This window comes from Octopus bimaculoides, unplaced genomic scaffold (genome assembly GCF_046866305.1).
Source record: "Octopus bimaculoides isolate indiv1 unplaced genomic scaffold, ASM4686630v1 contig39, whole genome shotgun sequence".
Classification (NCBI taxonomy): Eukaryota; Metazoa; Mollusca; class Cephalopoda; order Octopoda; family Octopodidae; genus Octopus; species Octopus bimaculoides.
Window position 1 is genome coordinate 482501 of NW_028315289.1, and position 17321 is coordinate 499821.

The window sequence follows — 17321 nt, forward strand, 5'->3', positions numbered from 1 at the left end:
CGATATAATAAGTGCCAGGCTTACAAAGAATAAGTCCTGATGAAAATAAATTGAATCCGCTGTTTTAATGCTTGTTAAAATTTACAGCTTGTGTAAATTAAAAAGAAAAAGAATGCTTACAGCACCTAGGGTTCCCAAGCGGTCACCCATCTAAGTACTAACTAGGCTCGATGTTGCTTAACTTCGGTGATCGGACGAGAACCGGTGCTTTCAACGTGATATGGCCGTAAACATCTATACCGTAAATTTTAATCTATTTATTCTATAAACTTATACTAAATCATTTTCATTTTTTAGAATGTATTTTTCTTTCTTTCACTTTGTATATAACTTGGCAATCCTTCGGTAAAAAGACATTATCTTTCATCTTCACAGTGCCATCTTAGCGATCTTTCTATAAAAAACAAATTATCGTTCACCTTCACAGTGCTGAACAGTTAAACGCTGGCAACAACACTTACTAATCATTCACATCATATACTACTACCTATACATTGCACACTTTAACGACTTATGAACTTTCCCTATTTTCCTTCTCACTCTTACGGTCATTTAAGTTTTTATTTGCTTGGCACCCGTTATACACGTTCATCTTTACCAGAAAACAATTCACATTTTGTGCGCCAGTGCTTTCGAAACAATGTTATTATATGCCGGTGTAATGACGTTATACGACCGTTATATCCATTGGGTCGGATATAAAATAGCACCAATTTATTTACAGATTATACCCAGCATTGATACTGATCGCGCAAATGAGAAATAATGAATATATGTGCGGCCGTATTTTTCGCTTTTAAGTTGCAAAAAAATAAATGTTAAAGCCTCAATTTCTATATAAATTGAAAGAAATCAAATGTTCTGAAAAATAAAATTGCTTTAGTATGATATTATAGAATAAATACATTAAAATTTACTTCGCTGATGTTTACGGCCATATCACGTTGAAAACACCGGTTCTCGTCCGATCACCGAAGTTAAGCAACATCGAGCCTAGTTAGTACTTAGATGGGTGACCGCTTGGGAACCCTAGGTGCTGTAAGCATTTTTTTGGCTTCTTTTAACATTTTTTTAAAAATTAATTTAAACAAATTGAATTTTGACAATGTAATATGATAAAAGAAAGTGGATTCGATTTACTTTCAATATGAAATACAGAAAGCATACGCAGATTAACCAAAATTCAGCGGGTGGGAACCTCTTGTAAGACTACTACTTATCCATGAAACTTGTTGACAGTGATGATCGTGCAGCTGAAAAGTTTTCCCGTGAAGATATTGAAAATAGCTTTCATGTCATGTTCACTGTTGAACAACCATCAACCTGAGAGAACAGGAACAAATAGTGTAAAGCATTCTCTCCCATAATTCAAACGATTTGCTTATTCTGTGACTCTATAAAGGGAGATAATAGTTGCGTTAGTTTCTAAAAAAATTCATATCCTTGTTCTGGGAACTGGCAGTGAACTATCTCTTTCAACCTCTGGCATTCGATATGTTTGTAGGGACTGGACCACTAAGCACGAACTTTTAGTCATTGTTTGCAACTCGCCTTACCGAGGTGCCAGATGATGCCCGTTGGGATGCTTAACTTTTCCAACCACATGGTTCCGGGTTCAGACCCACTGCGTGGCACCTTGGGCAAGTGTCTTCTACTATAGTCTCGGGACGACCAAAGCCTTATGAGTGGTTTTGGTAGACGGAAACTGAAAGAAGCCCGTCGTATACATGTGTATACATGTGTATATATATATATATATATATATATATATGTATGTATGTGCGTGTATATGTTTGTGTCTGTTCCCCAACATCGCATGACAACCGATGGTGGTGTGTATACGTCCCTGTAACTTAGCGGTTCGGCAAAAAGTGGACGATATAATAAGTGCCAGGCTTACAAAGAATAAGTCCTGATGAAAATAAATTGAATCCGCTGTTTTAATGCTTGTTAAAATTTACAGCTTGTGTAAATTAAAAAGAAAAAGAATGCTTACAGCACCTAGGGTTCCCAAGCGGTCACCCATCTAAGTACTAACTAGGCTCGATGTTGCTTAACTTCGGTGATCGGACGAGAACCGGTGCTTTCAACGTGATATGGCCGTAAACATCTATACAGTAAATTTTAATCTATTTATTCTATAAACTTATACTAAATCATTTTCATTTTTTAGAATGTATTTTTCTTTCTTTCACTTTGTATATAACTTGGCAATCCTTCGGTAAAAAGACATTATCTTTCATCTTCACAGTGCCATCTTAGCGATCTTTCTATAAAAAACAAATTATCGTTCACCTTCACAGTGCTGAACAGTTAAACGCTGGCAACAACACTTACTAATCATTCACATCATATACTACTACCTATACATTGCACACTTTAACGACTTATTAACTTTCCCTATTTTCCTTCTCACTCTTACGGTCATTTAAGTTTTTATTTGCTTGGCACCCGTTATACACGTTCATCTTTACCAGAAAACAATTCACATTTTGTGCGCCAGTGCTTTCGAAACAATGTTATTATATGCCGGTGTAATGACGTTATACGACCGTTATATCCATTGGGTCGGATATAAAATAGCACCAATTTATTTACAGATTATACCCAGCATTGATACTGATCGCGCAAATGAGAAATAATGAATATATGTGCGGCCGTATTTTTCGCTTTTAAGTTGCAAAAAAATAAATGTTAAAGCCTCAATTTCTATATAAATTGAAAGAAATCAAATGTTCTGAAAAATAAAATTGCGTTAGTATGATATTATAGAATAAATACATTAAAATTTACTTCTCTGATGTTTACGGCCATATCACGTTGAAAACACCGGTTCTCGTCCGATCACCGAAGTTAAGCAACATCGAGCCTAGTTAGTACTTAGATGGGTGACCGCTTGGGAACCCTAGGTGCTGTAAGCATTTTTTTTGCTTCTTTTAACATTTTTTTAAAAATTAATTTAAACAAATTGAATTTTGATAATGTAATATGATAAAAGAAAGTGGATTCGATTTACTTTCAATATGAAATACAGAAAGCATACGCAGATTAACCAAAATTCAGCGGGTGGGAACCTCTTGTGAGACTACTACTTATCCATGAAACTTGTTGACAGTGATGATCGTGCAGCTGAAAAGTTTTCCCGTGAAGATATTGAAAATAGCTTTCATGTCATGTTCACTGTTGAACAACCATCAACCTGAGAGAACAGGAACAAATAGTGTAAAGCATTCTCTCCCATAATTCAAACGATTTGCATATTCTGTGACTCTATAAAGGGAGATAATAGTTGCGTTAGTTTCTAAAAAAATTCATATCCTTGTTCTGGGAACTGGCAGTGAACTATCTCTTTCAACCTCTGGCATTCGATATGTTTGTAGGGACTGGACCACTAAGCACGAACTTTTAGTCATTGTTTGCAGCTCGCCTTACCGAGGTGCCAGATGATGCCCGTTGGGATGCTTAACTTTTCCAACCACATGGTTCCGGGTTCAGTCCCACTGCGTGGCACCTTGGGCAAGTGTCTTCTACTATAGTCTCGGGACGACCAAAGCCTTATGAGTGGTTTTGGTAGACGGAAACTGAAAGAAGCCCGTCGTATACATGTGTATACATGTGTATATATATATATATATATATATATATATATATATATGTATGTATGTGCGTGTATATGTTTGTGTCTGTTCCCCAACATCGCATGACAACCGATGGTGGTGTGTATACGTCCCTGTAACTTAGCGGTTCGGCAAAAAGTGGACGATATAATAAGTGCCAGGCTTACAAAGAATAAGTCCTGATGAAAATAAATTGAATCCGCTGTTTTAATGCTTGTTAAAATTTACAGCTTGTGTAAATTAAAAAGAAAAAGAATGCTTACAGCACCTAGGGTTCCCAAGCGGTCACCCATCTAAGTACTAACTAGGCTCGATGTTGCTTAACTTCGGTGATCGGACGAGAACCGGTGCTTTCAACGTGATATGGCCGTAAACATCTATACAGTAAATTTTAATCTATTTATTCTATAAACTTATACTAAATCATTTTCATTTTTTAGAATGTATTTTTCTTTCTTTCACTTTGTATATAACTTGGCAATCCTTCGGTAAAAAGACATTATCTTTCATCTTCACAGTGCCATCTTAGCGATCTTTCTATAAAAAACAAATTATCGTTCACCTTCACAGTGCTGAACAGTTAAACGCTGGCAACAACACTTACTAATCATTCACATCATATACTACTACCTATACATTGCACACTTTAACGACTTATTAACTTTCCCTATTTTCCTTCTCACTCTTACGGTCATTTAAGTTTTTATTTGCTTGGCACCCGTTATACACGTTCATCTTTACCAGAAAACAATTCACATTTTGTGCGCCAGTGCTTTCGAAACAATGTTATTATATGCCGGTGTAATGACGTTATACGACCGTTATATCCATTGGGTCGGATATAAAATAGCACCAATTTATTTACAGATTATACCCAGCATTGATACTGATCGCGCAAATGAGAAATAATGAATATATGTGCGGCCGTATTTTTCGCTTTTAAGTTGCAAAAAAATAAATGTTAAAGCCTCGATTTCTATATAAATTGAAAGAAACCAAATGTTCTGAAAAATAAAATTGCTTTAGTATGATATTATAGAATAAATACATTAAAATTTACTTCTCTGATGTTTACGGCCATATCACGTTGAAAACACCGGTTCTCGTCCGATCACCGAAGTTAAGCAACATCGAGCCTAGTTAGTACTTAGATGGGTGACCGCTTGGGAACCCTAGGTGCTGTAAGCATTTTTTTTGCTTCTTTTAACATTTTTTTAAAAATTAATTTAAACAAATTGAATTTTGACAATGTAATATGATAAAAGAAAGTGGATTCGATTTACTTTCAATATGAAATACAGAAAGCATACGCAGATTAACCAAAATTCAGCGGGTGGGAACCTCTTGTAAGACTACTACTTATCCATGAAACTTGTTGACAGTGATGATCGTGCAGCTGAAAAGTTTTCCCGTGAAGATATTGAAAATAGCTTTCATGTCATGTTCACTGTTGAACAACCATCAACCTGAGAGAACAGGAACAAATAGTGTAAAGCATTCTCTCCCATAATTCAAACGATTTGCATATTCTGTGACTCTATAAAGGGAGATAATAGTTGCGTTAGTTTCTAAAAAAATTCATATGCTTGTTCTGGGAACTGGCAGTGAACTATCTCTTTCAACCTCTGGCATTCGATATGTTTGTAGGGACTGGACCACTAAGCACGAACTTTTAGTCATTGTTTGCAACTCGCCTTACCGAGGTGCCAGATGATGCCCGTTGGGATGCTTAACTTTTCCAACCACATGGTTCCGGGTTCAGACCCACTGCGTGGCACCTTGGGCAAGTGTCTTCTACTATAGTCTCGGGACGACCAAAGCCTTATGAGTGGTTTTGGTAGACGGAAACTGAAAGAAGCCCGTCGTATACATGTGTATACATGTGTATATATATATATATATATATATATATATATATATATATATATATATATATATATATGTATGTATGTGCGTGTATATGTTTGTGTCTGTTCCCCAACATCGCATGACAACCGATGGTGGTGTGTATACGTCCCTGTAACTTAGCGGTTCGGCAAAAAGTGGACGATATAATAAGTGCCAGGCTTACAAAGAATAAGTCCTGATGAAAATAAATTGAATCCGCTGTTTTAATGCTTGTTAAAATTTACAGCTTGTGTAAATTAAAAAGAAAAAGAATGCTTACAGCACCTAGGGTTCCCAAGCGGTCACCCATCTAAGTACTAACTAGGCTCGATGTTGCTTAACTTCGGTGATCGGACGAGAACCGGTGCTTTCAACGTGATATGGCCGTAAACATCTATACAGTAAATTTTAATCTATTTATTCTATAAACTTATACTAAATCATTTTCATTTTTTAGAATGTATTTTTCTTTCTTTCACTTTGTATATAACTTGGCAATCCTTCGGTAAAAAGACATTATCTTTCATCTTCACAGTGCCATCTTAGCGATCTTTCTATAAAAAACAAATTATCGTTCACCTTCACAGTGCTGAACAGTTAAACGCTGGCAACAACACTTACTAATCATTCACATCATATACTACTACCTATACATTGCACACTTTAACGACTTATTAACTTTCCCTATTTTCCTTCTCACTCTTACGGTCATTTAAGGTTTTATTTGCTTGGCACCCGTTATACACGTTCATCTTTACCAGAAAACAATTCACATTAAGTGCGCCAGTGCTTTCGAAACAATGTTATTATATGCCGGTGTAATGACGTTATACGACCGTTATATCCATTGGGTCGGATATAAAATAGCACCAATTTATTTACAGATTATAACCAGCATTGATACTGATCGCGCAAATGAGAAATAATGAATATATGTGCGGCCGTATTTTTCGCTTTTAAGTTGCAAAAAAATAAATGTTAAAGCCTCAATTTCTATATAAATTGAAAGAAATCAAATGTTCTGAAAAATAAAATTGCTTTAGTATGATATTATAGAATAAATACATTAAAATTTACTTCTCTGATGTTTACGGCCATATCACGTTGAAAACACCGGTTCTCGTCCGATCACCGAAGTTAAGCAACATCGAGCCTAGTTAGTACTTAGATGGATGACCGCTTGGGAACCCTAGGTGCTGTAAGCATTTTTTTTGCTTCTTTTAACATTTTTTTAAAAATTAATTTAAACAAATTGAATTTTGACAATGTAATATGATAAAAGAAAGTGGATTCGATTTACTTTCAATATGAAATACAGAAAGCATACGCAGATTAACCAAAATTCAGCGGGTCGGAACCTCTTGTAAGACTACTACTTATCCATGAAACTTGTTGACAGTGATGATCGTGCAGCTGAAAAGTTTTCCCGTGAAGATATTGAAAATAGCTTTCATGTCATGTTCACTGTTGAACAACCATCAACCTGAGAGAACAGGAACAAATAGTGTAAAGCATTCTCTCCCATAATTCAAACGATTTGCATATTCTGTGACTCTATAAAGGGAGATAATAGTTGCGTTAGTTTCTAAAAAAATTCATATGCTTGTTCTGGGAACTGGCAGTGAACTATCTCTTTCAACCTCTGGCATTCGATATGTTTGTAGGGACTGGACCACTAAGCACGAACTTTTAGTCATTGTTTGCAACTCGCCTTACCGAGGTGCCAGATGATGCCCGTTGGGATGCTTAACTTTTCCAACCACATGGTTCCGGGTTCAGACCCACTGCGTGGCACCTTGGGCAAGTGTCTTCTACTATAGTCTCGGGACGACCAAAGCCTTATGAGTGGTTTTGGTAGACGGAAACTGAAAGAAGCCCGTCGTATACATGTGTATACATGTGTATATATATATATATATATATATATATATATATATGTATGTATGTGCGTGTATATGTTTGTGTCTGTTCCCCAACATCGCATGACAACCGATGGTGGTGTGTATACGTCCCTGTAACTTAGCGGTTCGGCAAAAAGTGGACGATATAATAAGTGCCAGGCTTACAAAGAATAAGTCCTGATGAAAATAAATTGAATCCGCTGTTTTAATGCTTGTTAAAATTTACAGCTTGTGTAAATTAAAAAGAAAAAGAATGCTTACAGCACCTAGGGTTCCCAAGCGGTCACCCATCTAAGTACTAACTAGGCTCGATGTTGCTTAACTTCGGTGATCGGACGAGAACCGGTGCTTTCAACGTGATATGGCCGTAAACATCTATACAGTAAATTTTAATCTATTTATTCTATAAACTTATACTAAATCATTTTCATTTTTTAGAATGTAATTTTCTTTCTTTCACTTTGTATATAACTTGGCAATCCTTCGGTAAAAAGACATTATCTTTCATCTTCACAGTGCCATCTTAGCGATCTTTCTATAAAAAACAAATTATCGTTCACCTTCACAGTGCTGAACAGTTAAACGCTGGCAACAACACTTACTAATCATTCACATCATATACTACTACCTATACATTGCACACTTTAACGACTTATTAACTTTCCCTATTTTCCTTCTCACTCTTACGGTCATTTAAGTTTTTATTTGCTTGGCACCCGTTATACACGTTCATCTTTACCAGAAAACAATTCACATTAAGTGCGCCAGTGCTTTCGAAACAATGTTATTATATGCCGGTGTAATGACGTTATACGACCGTTATATCCATTGGGTCGGATATAAAATAGCACCAATTTATTTACAGATTATAACCAGCATTGATACTGATCGCGCAAATGAGAAATAATGAATATATGTGCGGCCGTATTTTTCGCTTTTAAGTTGCAAAAAAATAAATGTTAAAGCCTCAATTTCTATATAAATTGAAAGAAATCAAATGTTCTGAAAAATAAAATTGCTTTAGTATGATATTATAGAATAAATACATTAAAATTTACTTCTCTGAGGTTTACGGCCATATCACGTTGAAAACACCGGTTCTCGTCCGATCACCGAAGTTAAGCAACATCGAGCCTAGTTAGTACTTAGATGGGTGACCGCTTGGGAACCCTAGGTGCTGTAAGCTTTTTTTTGGCTTCTTTTAACATTTTTTTAAAAATTAATTTAAACAAATTGAATTTTGACAATGTAATATGATAAAAGAAAGTGGATTCGATTTACTTTCAATACGAAATACAGAAAGCATACGCAGATTAACCAAAATTCAGCGGGTGGGAACCTCTTGTAAGACTACTACTTATCCATGAAACTTGTTGACAGTGATGATCGTGCAGCTGAAAAGTTTTCCCGTGAAGATATTGAAAATAGCTTTCATGTCATGTTCACTGTTGAACAACCATCAACCTGAGAGAACAGGAACAAATAGTGTAAAGCATTCTCTCCCATAATTCAAACGATTTGCATATTCTGTGACTCTATAAAGGGAGATAATAGTTGCGTTAGTTTCTAAAAAAATTCATATGCTTGTTCTGGGAACTGGCAGTGAACTATCTCTTTCAACCTCTGGCATTCGATATGTTTGTAGGGACTGGACCACTAAGCACGAACTTTTAGTCATTGTTTGCAACTCGCCTTACCGAGGTGCCAGATGATGCCCGTTGGGATGCTTAACTTTTCCAACCACATGGTTCCGGGTTCAGACCCACTGCGTGGCACCTTGGGCAAGTGTCTTCTACTATAGTCTCGGGACGACCAAAGCCTTATGAGTGGTTTTGGTAGACGGAAACTGAAAGAAGCCCGTCGTATACATGTGTATACATGTGTATATATATATATATATATATATATATATATATATGTATGTATGTGCGTGTATATGTTTGTGTCTGTTCCCCAACATCGCATGACAACCGATGGTGGTGTGTATACGTCCCTGTAACTTAGCGGCTCGCCAAAAAGTGGCCGATATAATAAGTGCCAGGCTTACAAAGAATAAGTCCTGATGAAAATAAATTGAATCCGCTGTTTTAATGCTTGTTAAAATTTACAGCTTGTGTAAATTAAAAAGAAAAAGAATGCTTACAGCACCTAGGGTTCCCAAGCGGTCACCCATCTAAGTACTAACTAGGCTCGATGTTGCTTAACTTCGGTGATCGGACGAGAACCGGTGCTTTCAACGTGATATGGCCGTAAACATCTATACAGTAAATTTTAATCTATTTATTCTATAAACTTATACTAAATCATTTTCATTTTTTAGAATGTATTTTTCTTTCTTTCACTTTGTATATAACTTGGCAATCCTTCGGTAAAAAGACATTATCTTTCATCTTCACAGTGCCATCTTAGCGATCTTTCTATAAAAAACAAATTATCGTTCACCTTCACAGTGCTGAACAGTTAAACGCTGGCAACAACACTTACTAATCATTCACATCATATACTACTACCTATACATTGCACACTTTAACGATTTATTAACTTTCCCTATTTTCCTTCTCACTCTTACGGTCATTTAAGTTTTTATTTGCTTGGCACCCGCTATACACGTTCATCTTTACCAGAAAACAATTCACATTTTGTGCGCCAGTGCTTTCGAAACAATGTTATTATATGCCGGTGTAATGACGTTATACGACCGTTATATCCATTGGGTCGGATATAAAATAGCACCAATTTATTTACAGATTATACCCAGCATTGATACTGATCGCGCAAATGAGAAATAATGAATATATGTGCGGCCGTATTTTTCGCTTTTAAGTTGCAAAAAAATAAATGTTAAAGCCTCAATTTCTATATAAATTGAAAGAAATCAAATGTTCTGAAAAATAAAATTACTTTAGTATGATATTATAGAATAAATACATTAAAATTTACTTCTCTGATGTTTACGGCCATATCACGTTGAAAACACCGGTTCTCGTCCGATCACCGAAGTTAAGCAACATCGAGCCTAGTTAGTACTTAGATGGGTGACCGCTTGGGAACCCTAGGTGCTGTAAGCATTTTTTTTTGCTTCTTTTAAAACTTTTTTAAAAATTAATTTAAACAAATTGAATTTTGACAATATAATATGATAAAAGAAAGTGGATTCGATTTACTTTCAATATGAAATACAGACAGCATACGCAGATTAACCAAAATTCAGCGGGTGGGAACCTCTTGTAAGACTACTACTTATCCATGAAACTTGTTGACAGTGATGATCGTGCAGCTGAAAAGTTTTCCCGTGAAGATATTGAAAATAGCTTTCATGTCATGTTCACTGTTGAACAACCATCAACCTGAGAGAACAGGAACAAATAGTGTAAAGCATTCTCTCCCATAATTCAAACGATTTGCATATTCTGTGACTCTATAAAGGGAGATAATAGTTGCGTTAGTTTCTAAAAAAATTCATATCCTTGTTCTGGGAACTGGCAGTGAACTATCTCTTTCAACCTCTGGCATTCGATATGTTTGTAGGGACTGGACCACTAAGCACGAACTTTTAGTCATTGTTTGCAACTCGCCTTACCGAGGTGCCAGATGATGCCCGTTGGGATGCTTAACTTTTCCAACCACATGGTTCCGGGTTCAGACCCACTGCGTGGCACCTTGGGCAAGTGTCTTCTACTATAGTCTCGGGACGACCAAAGCCTTATGAGTGGTTTTGGTAGACGGAAACTGAAAGAAGCCCGTCGTATACATGTGTATACATGTGTATATATATATATATATATATATATATATATATATATATATATGTATGTGCGTGTATATGTTTGTGTCTGTTCCCCAACATCGCATGACAACCGATGGTGGTGTGTATACGTCCCTGTAACTTAGCGGTTCGGCAAAAAGTGGCCGATATAATAAGTGCCAGGCTTACAAAGAATAAGTCCTGATGAAAATAAATTGAATCCGCTGTTTTAATGCTTGTTAAAATTTACAGCTTGTGTAAATTAAAAAGAAAAAGAATGCTTACAGCACCTAGGGTTCCCAAGCGGTCACCCATCTAAGTACTAACTAGGCTCGATGTTGCTTAACTTCGGTGATCGGACGAGAACCGGTGCTTTCAACGTGATATGGCCGTAAACATCTATACAGTAAATTTTAATCTATTTATTCTATAAACTTATACTAAATCATTTTCATTTTTTAGAATGTATTTTTCTTTCTTTCACTTTGTATATAACTTGGCAATCCTTCGGTAAAAAGACATTATCTTTCATCTTCACAGTGCCATCTTAGCGATCTTTCTATAAAAAACAAATTATCGTTCACCTTCACAGTGCTGAACAGTTAAACGCTGGCAACAACACTTACTAATCATTCACATCATATACTACTACCTATACATTGCACACTTTAACGGCTTATGAACTTTCCCTATTTTCCTTCTCACTCTTACGGTCATTTAAGTTTTTATTTGCTTGGCACCCGTTATACACGTTCATCTTTACCAGAAAACAATTCACATTAAGTGCGCCAGTGCTTTCGAAACAATGTTATTATATGCCGGTGTAATGACGTTATACGACCGTTATATCCATTGGGTCGGATATAAAATAGCACCAATTTATTTACAGATTATAACCAGCATTGATACTGATCGCGCAAATGAGAAATAATGAATATATGTGCGGCCGTATTTTTCGCTTTTAAGTTGCAAAAAAATAAATGTTAAAGCCTCAATTTCTATATAAATTGAAAGAAATCAAATGTTCTGAAAAATAAAATTGCTCTAGTATGATATTATAGAATAAATACATTAAAATTTACTTCTCTGATGTTTACGGCCATATCACGTTGAAAACACCGGTTCTCGTCCGATCACCGAAGTTAAGCAACATCGAGCCTAGTTAGTACTTAGATGGGTGACCGCTTGGGAACCCTAGGTGCTGTAAGCATTTTTTTTGCTTCTTTTAACATTTTTTTAAAAATTAATTTAAACAAATTGAATTTTTTACAATGTAATATGATAAAAGAAAGTGGATTCGATTTACTTTCAATATGAAATACAGAAAGCATACGCAGATTAACCAAAATTCAGCGGGTGGGAACCTCTTGTAAGACTACTACTTATCCATGAAACTTGTTGACAGTGATGATCGTGCAGCTGAAAAGTTTTCCCGTGAAGATATTGAAAATAGCTTTCATGTCATGTTCACTGTTGAACAACCATCAACCTGAGAGAACAGGAACAAATAGTGTAAAGCATTCTCTCCCATAATTCAAACGATTTGCATATTCTGTGACTCTATAAAGGGAGATAATAGTTGCGTTAGTTTCTAAAAAAATTCATATGCTTGTTCTGGGAACTGGCAGTGAACTATCTCTTTCAACCTCTGGCATTCGATATGTTTGTAGGGACTGGACCACTAAGCACGAACTTTTAGTCATTGTTTGCAACTCGCCTTACCGAGGTGCCAGATGATGCCCGTTGGGATGCTTAACTTTTCCAACCACATGGTTCCGGGTTCAGACCCACTGCGTGGCACCTTGGGCAAGTGTCTTCTACTATAGTCTCGGGACGACCAAAGCCTTATGAGTGGTTTTGGTAGACGGAAACTGAAAGAAGCCCGTCGTATACATGTGTATACATGTGTATATATATATATATATATATATATATATGTATGTATGTGCGTGTATATGTTTGTGTCTGTTCCCCAACATCGCATGACAACCGATGGTGGTGTGTATACGTCCCTGTAACTTAGCGGTTCGGCAAAAAGTGGACGATATAATAAGTGCCAGGCTTACAAAGAATAAGTCCTGATGAAAATAAATTGAATCCGCTGTTTTAATGCTTGTTAAAATTTACAGCTTGTGTAAATTAAAAAGAAAAAGAATGCTTACAGCACCTAGGGTTCCCAAGCGGTCACCCATCTAAGTACTAACTAGGCTCGATGTTGCTTAACTTCGGTGATCGGACGAGAACCGGTGCTTTCAACGTGATATGGCCGTAAACATCTATACAGTAAATTTTAATCTATTTATTCTATAAACTTATACTAAATCATTTTCATTTTTTAGAATGTATTTTTCTTTCTTTCACTTTGTATATAACTTGGCAATCCTTCGGTAAAAAGACATTATCTTTCATCTTCACAGTGCCATCTTAGCGATCTTTCTATAAAAAACAAATTATCGTTCACCTTCACAGTGCTGAACAGTTAAACGCTGGCAACAACACTTACTAATCATTCACATCATATACTACTACCTATACATTGCACACTTTAACGACTTATTAACTTTCCCTATTTTCCTTCTCACTCTTACGGTCATTTAAGTTTTTATTTGCTTGGCACCCGTTATACACGTTCATCTTTACCAGAAAACAATTCACATTTTGTGCGCCAGTGCTTTCGAAACAATGTTATTATATGCCGGTGTAATGACGTTATACGACCGTTATATCCATTGGGTCGGATATAAAATAGCACCAATTTATTTACAGATTATAACCAGCATTGATACTGATCGCGCAAATGAGAAATAATGAATATATGTGCGGCCGTATTTTTCGCTTTTAAGTTGCAAAAAAATAAATGTTAAAGCCTCAATTTCTATATAAATTGAAAGAAATCAAATGTTCTGAAAAATAAAATTGCGTTAGTATGATATTATAGAATAAATACATTAAAATTTACTTCTCTGATGTTTACGGCCATATCACGTTGAAAACACCGGTTCTCGTCCGATCACCGAAGTTAAGCAACATTGAGCCTAGTTAGTACTTAGATGGGTGACCGCTTGGGAACCCTAGGTGCTGTAAGCATTTTTTTTGCTTCTTTTAACATTTTTTTAAAAATTAATTTAAACAAATTGAATTTTGACAATGTAATATGATAAAAGAAAGTGGATTCGATTTACTTTCAATATGAAATACAGAAAGCATACGCAGATTAACCAAAATTCAGCGGGTGGGAACCTCTTGTAAGACTACTACTTATCCATGAAACTTGTTGACAGTGATGATCGTGCAGCTGAAAAGTTTTCCCGTGAAGATATTGAAAATAGCTTTCATGTCATGTTCACTGTTGAACAACCATCAACCTGAGAGAACAGGAACAAATAGTGTAAAGCATTCTCTCCCATAATTCAAACGATTTGCATATTCTGTGACTCTATAAAGGGAGATAATAGTTGCGTTAGTTTCTAAAAAAATTCATATGCTTGTTCTGGGAACTGGCAGTGAACTATCTCTTTCAACCTCTGGCATTCGATATGTTTGTAGGGACTGGACCACTAAGCACGAACTTTTAGTCATTGTTTGCAACTCGCCTTACCGAGGTGCCAGATGATGCCCGTTGGGATGCTTAACTTTTCCAACCACATGGTTCCGGGTTCAGACCCACTGCGTGGCACCTTGGGCAAGTGTCTTCTACTATAGTCTCGGGACGACCAAAGCCTTATGAGTGGTTTTGGTAGACGGAAACTGAAAGAAGCCCGTCGTATACATGTGTATACATGTGTATATATATATATATATATATATATATATGTATGTATGTGCGTGTATATGTTTGTGTCTGTTCCCCAACATCGCATGACAACCGATGGTGGTGTGTATACGTCCCTGTAACTTAGCGGTTCGGCAAAAAGTGGACGATATAATAAGTGCCAGGCTTACAAAGAATAAGTCCTGATGAAAATAAATTGAATCCGCTGTTTTAATGCTTGTTAAAATTTACAGCTTGTGTAAATTAAAAAGAAAAAGAATGCTTACAGCACCTAGGGTTCCCAAGCGGTCACCCATCTAAGTACTAACTAGGCTCGATGTTGCTTAACTTCGGTGATCGGACGAGAACCGGTGCTTTCAACGTGATATGGCCGTAAACATCTATACAGTAAATTTTAATCTATTTATTCTATAAACTTATACTAAATCATTTTCATTTTTTAGAATGTATTTTTCTTTCTTTCACTTTGTATATAACTTGGCAATCCTTCGGTAAAAAGACATTATCTTTCATCTTCACAGTGCCATCTTAGCGATCTTTCTATAAAAAACAAATTATCGTTCACCTTCACAGTGCTGAACAGTTAAACGCTGGCAACAACACTTACTAATCATTCACATCATATACTACTACCTATACATTGCACACTTTAACGACTTATTAACTTTCCCTATTTTCCTTCTCACTCTTACGGTCATTTAAGTTTTTATTTGCTTGGCACCCGTTATACACGTTCATCTTTACCAGAAAACAATTCACATTTTGTGCGCCAGTGCTTTCGAAACAATGTTATTATATGCCGGTGTAATGACGTTATACGACCGTTATATCCATTGGGTCGGATATAAAATAGCACCAATTTATTTACAGATTATAACCAGCATTGATACTGATCGCGCAAATGAGAAATAATGAATATATGTGCGGCCGTATTTTTCGCTTTTAAGTTGCAAAAAAATAAATGTTAAAGCCTCAATTTCTATATAAATTGAAAGAAATCAAATGTTCTGAAAAATAAAATTGCTTTAGTATGATATTATAGAATAAATACATTAAAATTTACTTCTCTGATGTTTACGGCCATATCACGTTGAAAACACCGGTTCTCGTCCGATCACCGAAGTTAAGCAACATCGAGCCTAGTTAGTACTTAGATGGGTGACCGCTTGGGAACCCTAGGTGCTGTAAGCATTTTTTTTGCTTCTTTTAACATTTTTAAAAAAATTAATTTAAACAAATTGAATTTTGATAATGTAATATGATAAAAGAAAGTGGATTCGATTTACTTTCAATATGAAATACAGAAAGCATACGCAGATTAACCAAAATTCAGCGGGTGGGAACCTCTTGTGAGACTACTACTTATCCATGAAACATGTTGACAGTGATGATCGTGCAGCTGAAAAGTTTTCCCGTGAAGATATTGAAAATAGCTTTCATGTCATGTTCACTGTTGAACAACCATCAACCTGAGAGAACAGGAACAAATAGTGTAAAGCATTCTCTCCCATAATTCAAACGATTTGCATATTCTGTGACTCTATAAAGGGAGATAATAGTTGCGTTAGTTTCTAAAAAAATTCATATCCTTGTTCTGGGAACTGGCAGTGAACTATCTCTTTCAACCTCTGGCATTCGATATGTTTGTAGGGACTGGACCACTGAGCACGAACTTTTAGTCATTGTTTGCAGCTCTCCTTACCGAGGTGCCAGATGATGCCCGTTGGGATGCTTAACTTTTCCAACCACATGGTTCCGGGTTCAGTCCCACTGCGTGGCACCTTGGGCAAGTGTCTTCTACTATAGTCTCGGGACGACCAAAGCCTTATGAGTGGTTTTGGTAGACGGAAACTGAAAGACGCCCGTCGTATACATGTGTATACATGTGTATATATATATATATATATATATATATATATATATATATATATATATATGTATGTATGTGCGTGTATATGTTTGTGTCTGTTCCCCAACATCGCATGACAACCGATGGTGGTGTGTATACGTCCCTGTAACTTAGCGGTTCGGCAAAAAGTGGACGATATAATAAGTGCCAGGCTTACAAAGAATAAGTCCTGATGAAAATAAATTGAATCCGCTGTTTTAATGCTTGTTAAAATTTACAGCTTGTGTAAATTAAAAAGAAAAAGAATGCTTACAGCACCTAGGGTTCCCAAGCAGTCACCCATCTAAGTACTAACTAGGCTCGATGTTGCTTAACTTCGGTGATCGGACGAGAACCGGTGCTTTCAACGTGATATGGCCGTAAACATCTATACAGTAAATTTTAATCTATTTATTCTATAAACTTATACTAAATCATTTTCATTTTTTAGAATGTATTTTTCTTTCTTTCACTTTGTATATAACTTGGCAATCCTTCGGTAAAAAGACAT

At 36.1% G+C, this 17321-nt stretch overlaps 19 non-coding genes across 19 annotated transcripts; 9 read left to right on the plus strand and 10 right to left on the minus strand.

Annotated features, from left to right (window-relative positions):
- Positions 1-113: 113 nt before the first annotated feature.
- Positions 114-232, minus strand: LOC149129858 (5S ribosomal RNA). Its single transcript, XR_016239895.1, has one exon. It is a non-coding gene; the product is annotated as a 5S ribosomal RNA (ribosomal RNA).
- Positions 233-926: 694 nt separating this feature from the next.
- On the plus strand, positions 927-1045 carry LOC149129859 (5S ribosomal RNA). Its single transcript, XR_016239635.1, has one exon. It is a non-coding gene; the product is annotated as a 5S ribosomal RNA (ribosomal RNA).
- Positions 1046-1989: 944 nt separating this feature from the next.
- On the minus strand, positions 1990-2108 carry LOC149129860 (5S ribosomal RNA). The gene has a single exon (XR_016239896.1). It is a non-coding gene; the product is annotated as a 5S ribosomal RNA (ribosomal RNA).
- Positions 2109-2802: 694 nt separating this feature from the next.
- Positions 2803-2921, plus strand: LOC149129861 (5S ribosomal RNA). The gene has a single exon (XR_016239636.1). It is a non-coding gene; the product is annotated as a 5S ribosomal RNA (ribosomal RNA).
- A 952-nt stretch (positions 2922-3873) lies between these two features.
- LOC149129862 (5S ribosomal RNA) lies at positions 3874-3992 on the minus strand. Its single transcript, XR_016239897.1, has one exon. It is a non-coding gene; the product is annotated as a 5S ribosomal RNA (ribosomal RNA).
- A 694-nt stretch (positions 3993-4686) lies between these two features.
- LOC149129863 (5S ribosomal RNA) lies at positions 4687-4805 on the plus strand. The gene has a single exon (XR_016239637.1). It is a non-coding gene; the product is annotated as a 5S ribosomal RNA (ribosomal RNA).
- A 972-nt stretch (positions 4806-5777) lies between these two features.
- Positions 5778-5896, minus strand: LOC149129864 (5S ribosomal RNA). The gene has a single exon (XR_016239898.1). It is a non-coding gene; the product is annotated as a 5S ribosomal RNA (ribosomal RNA).
- A 694-nt stretch (positions 5897-6590) lies between these two features.
- Positions 6591-6709, plus strand: LOC149129865 (5S ribosomal RNA). The gene has a single exon (XR_016239278.1). It is a non-coding gene; the product is annotated as a 5S ribosomal RNA (ribosomal RNA).
- Positions 6710-7659: 950 nt separating this feature from the next.
- Positions 7660-7778, minus strand: LOC149129866 (5S ribosomal RNA). Its single transcript, XR_016239900.1, has one exon. It is a non-coding gene; the product is annotated as a 5S ribosomal RNA (ribosomal RNA).
- A 694-nt stretch (positions 7779-8472) lies between these two features.
- On the plus strand, positions 8473-8591 carry LOC149129867 (5S ribosomal RNA). Its single transcript, XR_016239572.1, has one exon. It is a non-coding gene; the product is annotated as a 5S ribosomal RNA (ribosomal RNA).
- Positions 8592-9541: 950 nt separating this feature from the next.
- LOC149129868 (5S ribosomal RNA) lies at positions 9542-9660 on the minus strand. The gene has a single exon (XR_016239901.1). It is a non-coding gene; the product is annotated as a 5S ribosomal RNA (ribosomal RNA).
- A 694-nt stretch (positions 9661-10354) lies between these two features.
- Positions 10355-10473, plus strand: LOC149129869 (5S ribosomal RNA). Its single transcript, XR_016239638.1, has one exon. It is a non-coding gene; the product is annotated as a 5S ribosomal RNA (ribosomal RNA).
- Positions 10474-11428: 955 nt separating this feature from the next.
- LOC149129870 (5S ribosomal RNA) lies at positions 11429-11547 on the minus strand. The gene has a single exon (XR_016239902.1). It is a non-coding gene; the product is annotated as a 5S ribosomal RNA (ribosomal RNA).
- A 694-nt stretch (positions 11548-12241) lies between these two features.
- LOC149129871 (5S ribosomal RNA) lies at positions 12242-12360 on the plus strand. Its single transcript, XR_016239640.1, has one exon. It is a non-coding gene; the product is annotated as a 5S ribosomal RNA (ribosomal RNA).
- Positions 12361-13305: 945 nt separating this feature from the next.
- On the minus strand, positions 13306-13424 carry LOC149129872 (5S ribosomal RNA). Its single transcript, XR_016239903.1, has one exon. It is a non-coding gene; the product is annotated as a 5S ribosomal RNA (ribosomal RNA).
- Positions 13425-14118: 694 nt separating this feature from the next.
- Positions 14119-14237, plus strand: LOC149129873 (5S ribosomal RNA). Its single transcript, XR_016239616.1, has one exon. It is a non-coding gene; the product is annotated as a 5S ribosomal RNA (ribosomal RNA).
- A 944-nt stretch (positions 14238-15181) lies between these two features.
- LOC149129874 (5S ribosomal RNA) lies at positions 15182-15300 on the minus strand. Its single transcript, XR_016239904.1, has one exon. It is a non-coding gene; the product is annotated as a 5S ribosomal RNA (ribosomal RNA).
- A 694-nt stretch (positions 15301-15994) lies between these two features.
- LOC149129875 (5S ribosomal RNA) lies at positions 15995-16113 on the plus strand. The gene has a single exon (XR_016239641.1). It is a non-coding gene; the product is annotated as a 5S ribosomal RNA (ribosomal RNA).
- A 964-nt stretch (positions 16114-17077) lies between these two features.
- LOC149129876 (5S ribosomal RNA) lies at positions 17078-17196 on the minus strand. The gene has a single exon (XR_016239353.1). It is a non-coding gene; the product is annotated as a 5S ribosomal RNA (ribosomal RNA).
- Between the last annotated feature and the right edge of the window lie 125 nt (positions 17197-17321).